Below are 16127 nucleotides of genomic sequence, written 5' to 3'. Positions count from 1 at the left end.
ACATAATGTCTAAAACCACTGGCAACAAAAGTGAGTACACCCCTAAGTGAAATGTGCAAACTGGGCCTAATTGGCAATTTTTCCCCTCCCTGGTATCATGTGACTTGTTAGTGTTACATTCTCAGACGTGAATGGGGAGCAGGTGTGTAAAGTGTGTTACTCACATACTGGTCACTGGATGTTCAACATGGCACCTCATGGCAAAGAACTGCTCTACATACAGATGGCCCAGGCTATCATATTGCCAAGACCCTAAAACTGAGCTGCAGCATGGTGGCTAAGACCATACAGCAGCTTAACAGGACAAGTTTCACTCGGAACAGGCCTTGCCATGGTCGGCCAAAAAAGTTGAGTGCTCAGGGTCATATCATGGGTTGTCTTTGGGACAACATTTTGGATGTATGAGTGCTGCCAGCATTGCTACAGAGGTTGGAGGGCAGCCTGTCCATACTGCACAAAATTGACCTGCATGGCTGTCATCCCATAAGGAAGCATCATCAAAAGATAATGCACCAAGCCTGCAAACAGTTTGCTGACGACAAGCAGACTAATGACTTGGCTTACTGGAACCGTGGTCTGAGACCAAGACACTTATTTGGTTCAGATGGTGTCATGCATGGCAGCAACCAGGTGAGTACAAAGATGCGGGTGTCTAGCCTTCAGTTGAGCATGGTGGTGGGAGTGTCATGGTCAGGGGCTGCATGAGTGCTGCTGGCACTCATGCAGCTGGGGAGCTTACATTTTCTTCAATGTCAACATGTACTGTAACATGCTGAAGCAGAGCATGATTTTCTCCCATGGACTGGTTGTAGGATGAGGACAAAGGACAGGATACCAGTCTACTGTCAGACTGTAGGCACCTAGTGTTTAATCTAGGGTAAATATCCCAGGAACTATATTTAATTCCCTGTTTCCATGCCACTGTTTTTTTTTTTTGTGGGTGTTTATTATTTTTTTTTTTTTTATCAAAGGTCTTTATGAAGCAAAAGGGCACAGATGTTACAACTAAGCAGCCAAAAGAAAAGGCCATATATAATACATTGACAGGTGTACAAAAACAAGGAGCCTAATACAACCACAATATTACTGAAACGGCTACCATGTACAACTTCCACCTCGCCCTTCACTATATCTTCCAAAAGGAGGAACAAAAAAAAAAGGTAAAACAAAATCATATAAAAAGAAAAACATAAACCCGCTCAACCTGACGATACCAGCTGATCATTACTCAAGTCACAAGACCCGTTAACCCCTTGTCTCTTAACCTTAAGAACCAACTGGATCCTAATAATCCGTCAATCTAAATCCTTAGCACTGTTGCAGCCTGTTAAAAAAACTAATTGTCGAGGAGCTACTTCTGGGGAACCCAACCAGCACTGCCAAATTTGTTCAAACTTTCTTGGAGATTTTCTGAGTATGTATTCTTTTCCCGTATAAGAATCTTATTCACCGCCTGGATCCACTGCTGGAACTTGGGGTAGACAGCCAATATCTCGCCACGAGCTTCGTTGCCAAATAAAGTAATCTGAGCAGGGCAATATAGGTAGGAGAATACAAGTCCTCGTCCAAACCTCCGAGCAAGCACACCAGTGGATCCACAGGCAACTGAACTTGATATGTAGAATTAATTATCGCAACCACTGCATTCCAATATCTGTTTAAGGCACCTCCATAACATATGGAGTAAAACTCCTGGATGAGCCTGACACTTAAAGCATATGGGGGTGTCATGCCTACCCCAGCGATGTAGTTGTATCCAGTCCTAGTCACTCTGGAGAATGAACAAGTGTGACAGCCTCTGTGCCGCCGACACCAAGGGACCAGCTTGCAATATTTGTCCCAATCAATGGACCAATATCCCTTTCCCACTACAGGGCAGAACATCAGGTGCTTGTATATGGGCTAGCAGCTGTATGTAGGTTCTGGAGATGATACCCCTCCACTGTTTCATTAAAGACAGAACCCAGGAAATTGGAGTCCTCCAAATGCAGGGATGAACAATTTCTCTGGGCTCTAACTGCATGTTTCAGCCTAATGTATGGATAATGGGAATCGCCCAATAAAAGGAACTCCTCTTTCAGCCTTTCGTAAGATCCGCCCCATCAAAGATTTGGAACAAGCATTTGACTCCAGCTGCCTCTCATCGAGAGCAACCACAAAGTTTACCAAGCGCAGCAAAAAACCTGTTGTGCCAAATGGGCGTACTAGGTAAACCTGTGATTCCTATTCTACGTTTAATGTTACTCCAGTTTCTTAAGACAGACTGTAGGACATGTTGCAGGGAAACCACCTCCATATGAGATAATGCAGAATACGAAGTGTCAGGTTCTATGAGCAAAGCTCTAGAGGGGTCAGTCAGCTGATTCCACCCTGTAAAATTTTGCATTTGAGCTGCATAAAAAAAGGTCTGGGGAACAGCCATTCCATCCTGATCTTTAGGATACTGTAGGATGGTAAGTTTTATTCTGGCCACTCGATTGTTCCAAATTAGGGACCTAAATTGGGATTCAGTACGTTGGAACCAGTACTTTGGAATCCAAACCAGGGCATTATGTAAGACATACAACAGTTGTGGAACTCAAATCATCTTGGTCAAATTCACTCGTCCCGTAACAGACAAGGGTAATTTTACACCAGGCAGAGCATTTAATTTTAAACTTTTTGTAGGAGAGGTTTAAGGTTGAGGGACAGTCTGTTGGGTCTTTAGTTACGGCTATCCCTAGGTATTTAAGAGTCCACCAACAGTATCCTGGAAACACTGTCCAACAACTCCTGAAGCGGGAGAAGCACCGATTTTATACCAATTAATGGCAAAACCAGATAACTCTCCAAACTGCTCGATAAGTTGCATTGCCACAAGTAGGGATCCATCTGTATACCCCCAGGTACAGCAACGCATCGTCAGCGTACAATGACAACTTATCCTCTCTATGTTTCCGTCTAAATCCTATGTCAGGTGACTCCTGTATCCTAGAGGCCAAGGGTGACAAAGGGCACCCCTGCCCAGTCCCCCGAAACAAAGGGAAGGCCTCCGAAAACATATCATTTTATTCTAATTCTTGCTGTTGGGGTTGCATACAAAAGTTTTATCCATTTAATGAAACCCTTCCCCAGTCCGAATTTATGAAGCACAGCCCAAAGATATTTCCACTCCACACTGTCAAATGCCTTGGCAGCGTCGAGGGAAAGGATCGCCCTATTTGCCGGATTCTAAACCGGGAGCTGAATGTTCAAGAAAAAGCCTCCTGATATTTAATGCTGTGGACCTCGCAGGGATAGATCCAGACTGATCCACATGGACCAATCTAGATATAACCGGAGCCAGCCTATTTGCCAACACCCTCGCCAAGATTTTGACATTTGAATTCAGCAATGATATAGGCCTGTAAGAGTCAGGCTGCAGGGGGTCCTTTCCAGGCTTAGGAAGCACCACCACAGCTTCCCCCATAGAGGCTGGAAGGCAACCAATCTTAAAGGATTCATTTAATACTTCCAGCAGGCCTGGCAGAAGTGCCTCACCATACCTCTTATAGGTTTCGATTACCAATCCATCTGTGCCAAGGGCTTTACCATTCGCCATTTGTGACACAGCCAATGAAAGTTCCTCCAATTTGAGTGGCGCATTCATCACCACATCCTAAACCGTAGCCTTAGGCATGGCACACTGGTCCAGAAAGTGGGAGACCGTCTCCTCAGTGGGATTCACTTTAGAAGTGTTCACATCCCTGAAAAAAATCTGTAAATGGAGGCAATCTGAGCCTGATCATTGACTGTCTCCAAGCGGAGTTTGAATGGTATCAATATGCGCCTTTACCCTGCTGTGCTCTTGCAATCACTGCAAGAAGATGCCCCGTATTCTCCCCTTCATTAAAATAGTTTTGTATAAAAAAAAAAAAATCTTATTTTCGGCCGCATTTAGAGAGATCTGTTGATAAAGAGCTTGGGCTTCTAACCATTTCCGTTCTGTAATATCCGAGGGGTCCTGAACATACTGCATTTCTGCTTCACCAGCTAGTTGCATAACAGTGTTTTCCATTCCTTAGTTTTAGTCTTAATAGTAGAGATCTGTCTAATGATGAGCCCCCTCATACGGGCCTTCAGGGCGTCCCACACCACCATAAGGTCGGCAGTACTGCTATTAATGGACAGGAAGTCTCTAATCTCCTCAGAAATGGGGTCAGGGACCAGGGAATAACTCCAACCAAAAAGGGCTCACCTTCCATAGTCTATTCTGCGTCCGCTGGGAGAACTGAATGCCTAATATAAGAGGAGAGTGGTCCGATATATTCATAGGGGCATAGAGGGCCGAGACCGTTCTATCCTGCGCCCCCACATTACCCCGGCACAAATCTATGCGTGACAAGCAGCGATATGCAGCCGAATAACACGAATAAACACACGTTTCAGGGTTCCTCTCCCTCCAGACATCACGTAGCCCCAGCTCACTGACCAATTTGGCAAATGGGGTCGGGCCCCCCTATACCTACTCCTTCTCTCCCACGGGATGAGAACCCGTCCAGTTTCTTGTCAAGCACATTGTTAAAGTCACCCAATACCCATATTGGAATGTTAAAGTGAGGGGCCATGAATTGAGTCAATTTAGTTAAGCAGTCAGATGCGTAAGGCGGGGGTATATACATTTTAGCAATGACACAGGAGATCCCTGCTACCTTACAGAGTAAAAACATGTAGCGTCCTTGATCATCTATTAAGCATTGCAATAATGTAAATGGCGTTGTATTAGCTATTAAAATGCTAACTCCCCTGGAATACGCTGTATGAGTGGAGTGAAACTGGGTCTGGTAAGAGCCCCGCTTAAAGTGGAGGTTCACCCTTTAAAACAATTTTTGACATCACACGGAGCCGCGCCATCCTACCGACAGAATGCCGTTTTTTTTTTTTTCTCAGCACATACCTCTTAATCAGGATTTTGACCTCACGGCGATCCCGCGGGAGTGGGCGTTCCCAAGCACTGCCTATGATTGACAGGCTTCTGAACGGCGCATACTGCGCATCACAGGTTGCCGACAGAACCCGAACGTCGGTGCGCAGGCGCCGTATAGAGCCGCACCGACGTTCGGGTTTTTCCGGCAACCTGTGACGCGCAGTATGCGCCGTTCGGAAGCCTGTCAATCACAGGCAGTGCTTGGGAACTCCCGCGGGATCGCCGTGAGGTCAAAATCGTGATTAAAAGGTCAAAATCGTGATTAAAAGGTATGTGCTGAGAAAAAAAAAACAACCACCGGCATTCTGTCGGTAGAATGGCGCCGCTCCGTGTGATGTCAAAAATTGTTTTGAGGGTGAACCTCCACTTTAAGGACATTTAGCGTATCTGTTTGCAAATGGGTTTCCTGCAGGCACACAACTGCCGCAGCATTCTTTCTCAGGGCAGAGAACAGGGCCACTCGCTTCACTCCAACACCCAGCCCCCGCACATTCCAAGAAACAAAATTTAAGTACGGCAGCCATTACCTAGATATATTAGAGCATTTAACATGGGATAACATGCTATCATATGCTTTACTGATGCAATAGAACTCCCAGCAAAAAAAGAACCACCCCACCACAGGCCAGAAAACTGTGCCCACATTCCAGTGACTAAATAAGAGGACAATGAGGGCGAAAAACAGTAACTTCCCCTCTACACACAACATAGACAGGTAAGCTTGAAGTTGGTAGTTGTCAGGCAGGGAGTGGAAAAAATGCAAAACAAATCAAAGAAAAAAAAAATATGGCAGAGCTTTGCGGCACAAAAAAGGCCCTGCCTCTCCAGACAGCTGGGAGAACAGAGGCCAACAGAAACAAGTCCTCGCAGGGCGGGCCCCAACGTTTGAATACTAGATTAGCGTGCCTCATTGCACTCTGGTGGGCTGTGCATATACTTGTCCCCACATCCACTAAATGCCTCACCGATGCTGATGAAGCAATGTGATTCTCACTAGCCAGAAAGATGGTGATAACATGCATTTTTGTACAATACACTTTGTTTTATAAATCACTTTCTGTAAGCATGTCTTCTGGATAGATGAAGTAGGTGTTACTTTACCTACAACAGTAAAATCGGTCTGTATATGCAGTGAAGCATGCTTGGTATACTTGCTGGAACACAAGGAGTTAATGCTCCCCATTGTGTAAAAGGGTGTTTGTTCATGTCTCCTGATCCTCCTCCCACTGTCTTTTTTTTTTTTTTTTTTTTAAAGGTCATACTGGCCTCCACTGTGCAGTCAATTTTGCACAGAGTGGCCCTGATCCACCTGTTCTGGGGTCCCTCTGCAGCTCTCCACCCCCCCCCCCCCATATTAGATCCCCCCCCCCGGAAGCTCTCTACTTTGTGGGCACATTGAATTTGATAGCAGCCATTGGCTCCTGCTGCTGTCAATCTATCCAATTAAGGGCCGAGAACCCGTAGTGAGGGCGACGTGTTATCGTGACCATGCAAGGATTTTTGCCAACTCGGGCGAAGGTGCATTTTGCCGCCGTCCCCCCGGGCGCGCACACACACCATACATTATATATGTATATATATCGGACCCCCTCCACTAACTACAGACCCCCCTCCCGCAGTATGGATCCCCCTTACTAAGAACAGACCCCCCTTCCTCAGTACAGACCACCCTCCGTCAGTATAGACCCCCTCAGTGTAGAATCCCCCCTCTTAGTGCAGACACCCCACCTTTAGTGCATTCCCCCCTTTAGTAGAGATTTCCCCCCTTTAGTGCAGATCCCCCACTAGTATAGAATCCCCCTTAGTATAGACACCCCTCCATAGTGCAGACACACCCATCAATATAGACACCCCCCCTCAGTATTGACATCCCCAATCAGTACAGACCCCTCCCTCCAATGCCCCCATGGCGGCCGACGGGGTATCACGGGGCACCAGCACACAGGGGGGTCCGGACAGCAGGGGGCAATTAAAGAGGAGGGGGGACAATTACAGAGATTGGGGGTGCAATTACAGAGATAGGGTGCAAATACAGAGGAGGGGGAATACAGAGGAGGGGGGTGAAAATACAGAAGAGAGGGGAATACAGAGGAGGAGGGGGGTTGGGAATACAGAGGAGGAGGGGGGTTGAAAATACAGAGGAGGAGGAGGAGGGGGGTTGAAAATACAGAGGAGGAGGAGGGGGGGGTGCAAATACAGAGGAGGAGGGGGTGCAAATACAGAGGAGGGGGGACAATTACAGAAGAGAGGGGTGAAAATACAGAGGAGTAGGACAATTACAGAAGAGGGGGGGGGTGAAAATACAGAGGAAGAGGGGGGTGAAAATACAGAGGAGGAGGAGGGGGTGAAAATACAGAGGTGGAAGGGGGTGAAAATACAGAGGAGGTGGAAGGGGGTGAAAATACAGAGGTGGAAGGGGGTGAAAATACAGAGGAGGAGGGGGGTGAAAATACAGAGGAGGGGGAACAAATACAGAAGAGAGGGGTGAAAATACAGAGGATGAGGGGGGTGAAAATACAGAGGAGGGGGTAATTACAGAGGTGGATGGTGCAAATACAGAGGAAGAGGGGGGTGAAAACACAGAGGAGGAGGGGGGTGAAAATACAGAGGAAGAGGGTGCAAATACAGAGGAGGGGGTAATTACAGAGGGGGAGGGGGGAAATACAGAGGAGGAGGGGGGTGAAAATACAGAGGAGGAGGGGGGAGAAAATACAGAGGAGGAGGGGAGAAAATACAGAGGAGGAGGGGAGAAAGTACAGAGGAGGGGGGGGGAGAAAATACAGAGGAGGAGGGGGGGAGAAAATACAGAGGAGGAGGGGGGGAGAAAATACAGAGGAGGGGAGAAAATACAGAGGAGGAGGGGAGAAAATACAGAGGAGGAGGGGAGAAAGTACAGAGGAGGGGGGGGGGAGAAAGTACAGAGGAGGGGGGGGGGGAGAAAGTACAGAGGAGGGGGGGGGAGAAAATACAGAGGAGGAGGGGGGGAGAAAATACAGAGGAGGAGGGGGGGAGAAAATACAGAGGAGGAGGGGGGGAGAAAATACAGAGGAGGAGGGGGGGAGAAAATACAGAGGAGGAGGGGGGGAGAAAATACAGAGGAGGGAGAACACAGAGTCCAAACATAAGGGAGAGAGAGAGGTGACAGGCAGCTGCTGGTGCGGAAGTTTTTAATAAAATAAATGCCTAAATACAACCCACTCACTCTTCATGTTAGAGCTGTAGGCATGTCAGTCTGTGAAGTCGGCTGTCCCATTCTCCCCTCTGATCCATGCTGCTGTTATCACTGAATCACTGGAGGAAACAGAGCCGCAGGAAAATGTGAACTGTCAGCCTCTGATGATGGAGGCGTGGTTAAGCCTCCGGAACACTCTGATTGGTCACAGCAGTCCCAGGCTGACAGCACATTGCAGTTTCCCTGCGGCTCTGTATACTTGGCTTCCTCCAGTGATTCAGTGATAACAGTAGCGTGGATCGGAGGGGAGAATGGGAAAGCCGACTTCACAGACTGACATGCCTACAGCTCTGACAAGAGTGAGTGGGTTGTATTTAAACATTTATTTTATTAAAAACGTCCGCACCAGCAGCTGCCTGTCACCTCTCTCTCTCTCCCTTTTGATTGCTCTGTAATTGCTTCCCCCGCCCGCCGCTCCGATCCCCCTGCTGTCCGGGTCCCACTCTGTGCTGGGGCTTAAAAGAAGGGCGACTATGACAGTGGGTCTATTTTCCGCCCTGGGCGGCGCTGGCGCCGTAAGGCAAGTGCACATGTTGCCTTGCACTAGCGCCGGCCCTGGTGACCATGGAACTTCAGGACTTGGGTAAGTAAAATGGGGGGGCAGACACTACAAGGTGTTTCACCTTGATGCATTAAGGTGAAACACGTAGGTTTACAACCCCTTTAATTTTGATAATGGTCTATGGAGTCAGGCTGCACATGCTCAGTTTGGTGTATTACTAGAGGTTTTATCCTTGAGAGCATGTGATCAGCACTGTCCAGACTGTGTCAGGGGTTTTGCAGTCTTATAGGATGGCCTGTAAACTACTCCTACAAGTTTTAACCAGTGGTTGGTTTGGCACTGATTGGAAAAAATCAGACTGTGGTCTGGACATGGCTGAGTAGACATATGTCCCATGAGCTCCTGCCCCTCTCCTACCTACAGCTTGTGCTTCTTCCAGAGCGCCCAGTCAGCCTCTCCTGAATCCTAAATTGCAGAGCAATGTGGTTCTCACCATGAGACCTTTGATAAATGGACCCTTCCTGCCTCACCCACTACCTTTTTCATCTTCAGATGCCTTCTCAGACTCCTGCAGTTTTCTACCCAGACATACAGTGGATATAAAGTATACACGCAACTGTAAGACACGTAGCCACTTATTGAAAATAAGAAGAAGTTTAACCTTAAACTGCATAGAGGGTTCTTTACTGTAAGAATGTGGAAATCCCTTCCACAGGTGGTTGTTTCAGTGGGGGGCGGGGGCATTTATGGTTTCTAAAAAAAACTATTAGATGAGCACCTGAACAACTGCATATATATAGGGATATACAATGTAATACTGACCTATAATCACACATAGGTTGGACTTGTTTTTTTTTTTTTTCAACCTCACTATAACTATGGTAAAATGTCAGGTTTCTGTGATTCAAAAAAACAAGGATATATAATTTCAGGACTTTTTTCCACCTTTAATCTGTATAACTCAGTTGAAAAACAATGTGGTTGCACAAGTGTGCACACCCTTATATAATTTGGGGGTAGCTGTGTTCAGAATTAAGCAATCGCATTCAAACTCATGTTAAATGGGAGTCTGTACACACCTGCCATGGTTTTAAAGTTCCTCTGATTAACCTCAAAGTTCAGCTGTTCTAGTAGGTCTTTCCTGACATTTTCTTTGTTGCATCCTACAACAAAAGCCATGGTCTGCGGAGAGCTTCCAAAGCATCAGAGGGATCTCATTGTTAAAAGGTATCAGTCAGGAGAAGGGTACAAAGAAAATTCCAAGGCATTAGATATACCATGGAACACATTGAAGAGCGGCATCAAGTGGAGAAAATATGGCACAACCGTGACATTACCAAGATCTGGATGTCCCTCCAAAATTGATTAAAAGTAGTGGGGCACCAAAATTTTGGCTGCCGAAAACTGTTTGTCATCCGGCTGAATGACAAAAAACAGCTGATACCAAAAGGGTGCATGGTCCGCCCTGGGTGCCGCCCATTGCAGGAGTGTCCCTCTGGCGCTCCTGGTCCTCCCCTGTGTGTCACTGAGCTGAATTGTCCAGGCCATAGTAACAATGTCCCGCCTTCTGTGATAGACGGCACACTGATCCAATGGTGGGACATTAAATCAGTGTGACGTGTTGCAGGAGATGGGACATTGTTACTACGACCCAGGCAATTCAAATCCGCTCTGTGATACGGAGATTGCCGCTGATCCGGGCACTAGCAGGCTGCATATGCCTTGCACAGGTAAGGCTGCTGGGCACAGGCAGGCTGCATTGATCTCCTGTACTATGTCTGCAGTCTCTGACCATCGCCTGCATCATATCTGCTAGAGGTGCACCACATGGAAATTTTGCTAATACTATGGGTTATATAAAAATGTATACATTTTATTTAAAAAAAATAAAAATTAACTGGTCATTTGCAGTATCGGTTTCTGGCCTAATGTATTCATCATTTTTGGTTTTGGCACCAAAATGTCCATTCTGTGCACCCCTAATAAAAGGCAGAGAGTCTGCCAAGAGACATACAGCAACATTAAAGGAGCTGCAGGAATATCTGGAAAGTACTGGCTGTGTGGTACATGTGACAACAACTGCCCCTATCCTGGGCTATGGGGTAGAGTAACAAGATGGAAGTCTTTTCTTACCAAGAAAAACATCCAAGCCCAGCTAAGTTTTTCAAAAACACATCTGAAGTCTCCCAAAAGCATGTGGGGAAAATTGTGTTCTGGTCTGATGAAACCAAGGTTGACATTTTTGGCCAGAATTCCAAAATATATTTTTGGTGCAAAAACTACACTACACATCACCAAAAGAACACCATACCCACAGTGAAGCATGGTGGTGGCAGCAGAATCATGCTTTGGGACTGTTTTTCTTCAGCTGGAACAGGGGCCTTAGTCAAGGGAGAAGGAATTATAAACAGTACCAAATACCAGTCAATATTGGTGCACAACATTCAGGCTTCTGCTAGAAAGCTGAACATAAAGAGGAACGTCATCTTTCAGCATGACAATTACCCAAAGCATACATCCAAATCAACAAAGGAATGGCTTCACCAGAAGAAGAAGAAGGTTTTGGAATGGCCCAGATCTGAATATGATTGAAAATCCTCTTGCCACATGCATGCATACATGCCATTGAAGTGAATGCGGAACAAATTATTTTAGTTTCCATTGACTTCAATGGCGAAATTTGCTTTGATATGCGAGTACTTTGGATTACGAGCATTCTCCTGTAACGGATTATGCTCGTAATCCGAGGTTCCACTGTATTGCTAATGGTCATTATTTTATACAATATACAGACTTCCAATTGATTGGTATCCTCCTGAATTCTTTTTTTTTAATTGTTGTAATACAGTCTGCTACAGCGTAAGCCCCCTTTGTTTAAACAATCTAGGGTTAATTATCCCAGGAACATTTTTCAACGTTTTATGTGGGCTATTTGTGGCTGTATGAGTGACCTACCCATGGGGGTATATATACTCCATTCCGCTATTTTTGCATACTAGATTAGCATGCCTCATTACACTCGAAAAATTAAGTTGCAAAAGTTCATTTATTTCACTAATGCAACTGAAAAGGTGAAACTAATATATTAGATAGACTCATTACATGCAAAGCAAGATAGTTCAAGCCGTGATTTGTCATAATGATATAGTGATGATTATGGCTTATAGCTCATAAAAACCCCAAATCCACAATCCCAGAAAATTGGAATATTGTGAAGAGGTGAAATATTCTAGGCTCAAAGTGTCCCACATTAATCGGAAAATTAAGTCATAACACCTGCAAAAGGTTCCTGAGCCTTTAACCACTTAAGGACTGCCTCCTGCACATATACGTCGGCAGAATGGCACATCAACGTATATGTACGTTGATCTTTAAGCCCAGCCGCGGGTCGCGGGCGCACTCCCGCGACCTGGTCCTAAGCTCCGGGACCGCGGGACCCGATCACGGCTGGTGTCCCGCGATCGGTTCCCGGAGCTGAAGAACGGGGAGAGCCGTGTGTAAACACGGCTTCCCCGTTTTTCACTGTGGCGGTGTCATAGATCGTGTGATCTTTTATAGGGATTTACAATCGATGACGTCACACCTACAGCCACACCCCCCTACAGTTGTAAACACACATTAGGTGACACATAACCCCTTCAGTGCCCCCTGGGGTTAACTCCCAAACTGCAACTGTCATTTCCACAGTAAACAATGCATTTTAAATGCATTTTTTGCTGTGAAAATTACAATGGTCCCAAAAATGTGTCAAAATTGTCCGAAGTGTCCGCCCTAATGTCGCAGTGATGAAAAAAAACGCTGATCGCCGCCATTAGTAGTAAAAAAATAAATAATTAATGAAAATGCAATAAAACTATCCCCTATTTTGTAAACGCTAATCATTTTGCGCAAACCAACCAATAAACGCTTATTGCGATTTTTTTTCCAAAAATAGGTAGAAGAATACGTATCAGCCTAAACTGAGGATTTTTTTTAATATATATGTATATATATATATATATTTTTTTTGGGGGGATATTTATTATAGCAAAAAGTAAAAAATATTGCATTTTTTTCAAAATTGTCGCTCTATTTTTGTTTATAGCGCAAAAAATAAAAACCGCAGAGGTGATCAAATACCACCAAAAGAAATCTCTATTTGTGGGAAAAAAAGGATGCCAATTTTGTTTAAGAGCCACGTCGCACGATCGTGCAATTGTCAGTTAAAGTGACGCAGTCCCGATTTGCAAAAAGGGGCCTGGTCCTTTAGCTGCATTTTGGTCCGGGTCTTAAGTGGTTAATTGGTCTCTCAGTCTGGTTTAGTAGAAATCACAATCATGGGAAAGACTGCTGACCTGACAGTTGTGCAGAAAACCATCACAATATTCAAATTTTTCGAGTTTCGCCTGCACATGTCCCCACATCCACTAAATGACTCTCCAATGCTGGTGGTTCAACTTGATTCTCTCGCTAGCCAGAAAGATGGTGACTAACATGCATTTTGATACTTTTTGATATGTTTTATAAATCACTTGCTGTATATTTTTATCTATCCAGAATACATGCTTAAAGGGGTTGTAAAGGTAAAAAAAAAAGGTTTCCCTAAATAGCTTCCTTTACCTTAGTGCAGTCCTCCTTCACTTACCTCATCCTTCCATTTTGCTTTTAAATGTCCTTATTTCTTCTGAGAAATCCTCCCTTCCTGTTCTTCTGTCTGTAACTACACACAGTAATGCGAGGCTTTCTGCCTGGTGTGGAAAAAAGCCTCTTGAGGGGGCGAGCAGGCAAGTCAGGACACTCTCTACCTTGCAGATAGAGAAAGGAGCTGTGTGTTAGTGGGCATCCTGACACTCCTGCTCGCCCCCTCCCACCTCAAGAGGCTTTCTCCACACCAGGGAGAAAGCCTTGCATTACTGTGTGTAGTTACAGACAGAAGAACAGGAAGTGAGGATTTCTCAGAAGAAATAAGGACATTTAAAAGCAAAATGGAAGGACGAGGTAAGTGAAGGAGGACTGCACTAAGGTAAAGGAAGCTATTTAGTGAAAAAAATTATTTACCTTTACAACCCCTTTAAGCTTCTGAGGAAGTGCAATGATGTGAAACATGTAGATCCTGAACAAGCTACATCAACCTACACCAAGCCTGTCTGGATGTTGGCAGCCTTAATATTGCGCTTATACCATACTGCCTATGATGCAGTTTGATTTGTAGTTGGTGGTAGGAGCTTGTCTTGGATAGTACATTTTTATATTGTGAGATTTTAAATGCATCTTTGTTATAGAATTTATGAAATACAATTTGTTACATTTTTAAAGAAAATTTAAATTGTATACTGGTGCCTAAAAAGTCCATGGGTGTCTAATTTCTCTATGTACATTAAGTTAGGACGGGGCACTTTGTTAGTGATGCATCACAGGGTGGCACTGTGGATGTGTGTAAGTAGATCCTATATCATGGGACATATACAGGGTGGATAGAAATCAATGCTTAATTTTTAAAAAAAAAAAAATTATTTCAGATTTGTGTTTTCATTTTTTTTTATTTTAATAAAATGCTTTTGGAGTAAAAATCTATCTAAAAGATAGTTTTATATTTTAACCACTTAAGGACCGCCTCCTGCAGATATACGTCGGCACAATGGCACGGCTGGGCACAGGCACGTACCTGTACGTCCCCTTTAAGTGCCCAGCCGGTGTCCCGCGATCAGTCACAGGAGCTGAAGAACGGGGAGAGGTGTCTGTGTGAACACACCTTCCCCGTTCTTCACAGTGGCAGCTTCATTGATCGTGTGTTCCCTGATATAGGAAAACACGATCAATGACGTCACACGTCCAGCCCCGCCCCCTTACAGTTAGAAAAACATATGAGGTCACACATAACCCCTACAGCGCCCCCTAGTGGTTAACTCCTAAACTGCAATTGGCTTTTTCACAGTAAACAATGCATTTTATAGCACTTTTTGCTGTGAAAATGACAATGGTCCCAAAAATGTGTCAAAATTGTCCGATGTGTCCGCCATAATGTCGCAGTCACAAAAAAAATCGCTGATCGCCGCCCTTAGTAGTAAAAAAAAAAATATTAATAAAAATGCCATAAAACTATCCCCTATTTTGTAAACGCTATAAATTTTGCTCACACTAATCATTAAACGCTTATTGCAATTTTTTTTTTTTTTTACCAAAAATATGTAGAAGAATACGTATTGGCCTAAACTGAGAAAAACATTTTTTTTATATATATTTTATTATAGCAAAAAGTAAAAAATATAGATTTTTTTTCAAAATTGTCGTTCTATTTAATGTTTATAGCGCAAAAAATTCAAACCGCAGAGGTGATCAAATACCACCAAAAGAAAGCTCTATTTGTGGGGAAAAAAGGATGCCAATTTTGTTTGGGAGCCACATCGCACGACCGCGCAATTGTCAGTTAAAGCGACGCAGTGCCGAATCGCAAAAACTGGCCAGGTCCTTTACCTGCATAAAGGTCCGGGTCTTAAGTGGTTAAGATACATAAACTAATAATTCAGCATGAAATGGAGCTTGGGGCTGTATATTCTGCAATATTTACATTTTTGGTAAACTCATTTAATGAATGCAAGCTGGGATAACATGCACTGCATTGATGCAGTCACACCATTTCACAGTAACCATGAGATAAAACAAAGTTCAGAAATATACCTTTATCACATTGTTTTGCAAATCTATGTACACTACAAACTGTATGACTGAATCGGTTGTGATATCGCTGATTTACTACCTGACAGCTTATTATTCTAAATAGGAAACCTTCTTTTTTTTTCTGCAATTATTAAAGATTCTAACTACCAGCAAGAATAAGTCCTTACATTTAAACCACTTCCCGCCGGCCTGACGATTTTCTACGGCCGCAATGTGGTTCTTAATTGCCGGGAGGCCGTCTATATATGGCCTCCAGCCACTGGCCCGCTGCGTCACACAGGTGCCTATGCGGGTGCCTGGCGGCCGCGATGTCCACCAGGCACCCGTGAGCGGCAGTCACAGAGACAGGGACATGGATCTCTGTGTGTAAACACAGAGATCCATGTCCTGTCAGGGAGAGGAGACCGATGGTGTGTCCCTTGTATATAGGGATAACCATCGGTCACCTCCCCCCACAGTTAGAATCATTATTCAGGGCACACATTAACCCCTTCCTCGCCCCCTAGTGTTAACCCCTTCCCTGCCAGTCACATTTATACAGTAATCAATGCATATTTATAGCACTGTGTCAAAAGTGTCCGATGTGTCCGCCGTAATATCACAGTCGTGACAAAAATCACAGATTACTAGTAAAAAATAACAATAAAAAATGTCATAATTCTATCCCCTATTTTGTAGGCGCTATACATTTTGCGCAAACCAATCACAATACGCTTATTGCGATTTTTGTTTTTTTACCAAAAATATGTAGAAGAATACATATCGGCCTAAACTTAGAATTTTTTTAATTG

This window comes from Rana temporaria, chromosome 3 (genome assembly GCF_905171775.1).
Source record: "Rana temporaria chromosome 3, aRanTem1.1, whole genome shotgun sequence".
NCBI classification, from domain to species: Eukaryota; Metazoa; Chordata; class Amphibia; order Anura; family Ranidae; genus Rana; species Rana temporaria.
This window is presented reverse-complemented; position numbering follows the sequence as displayed.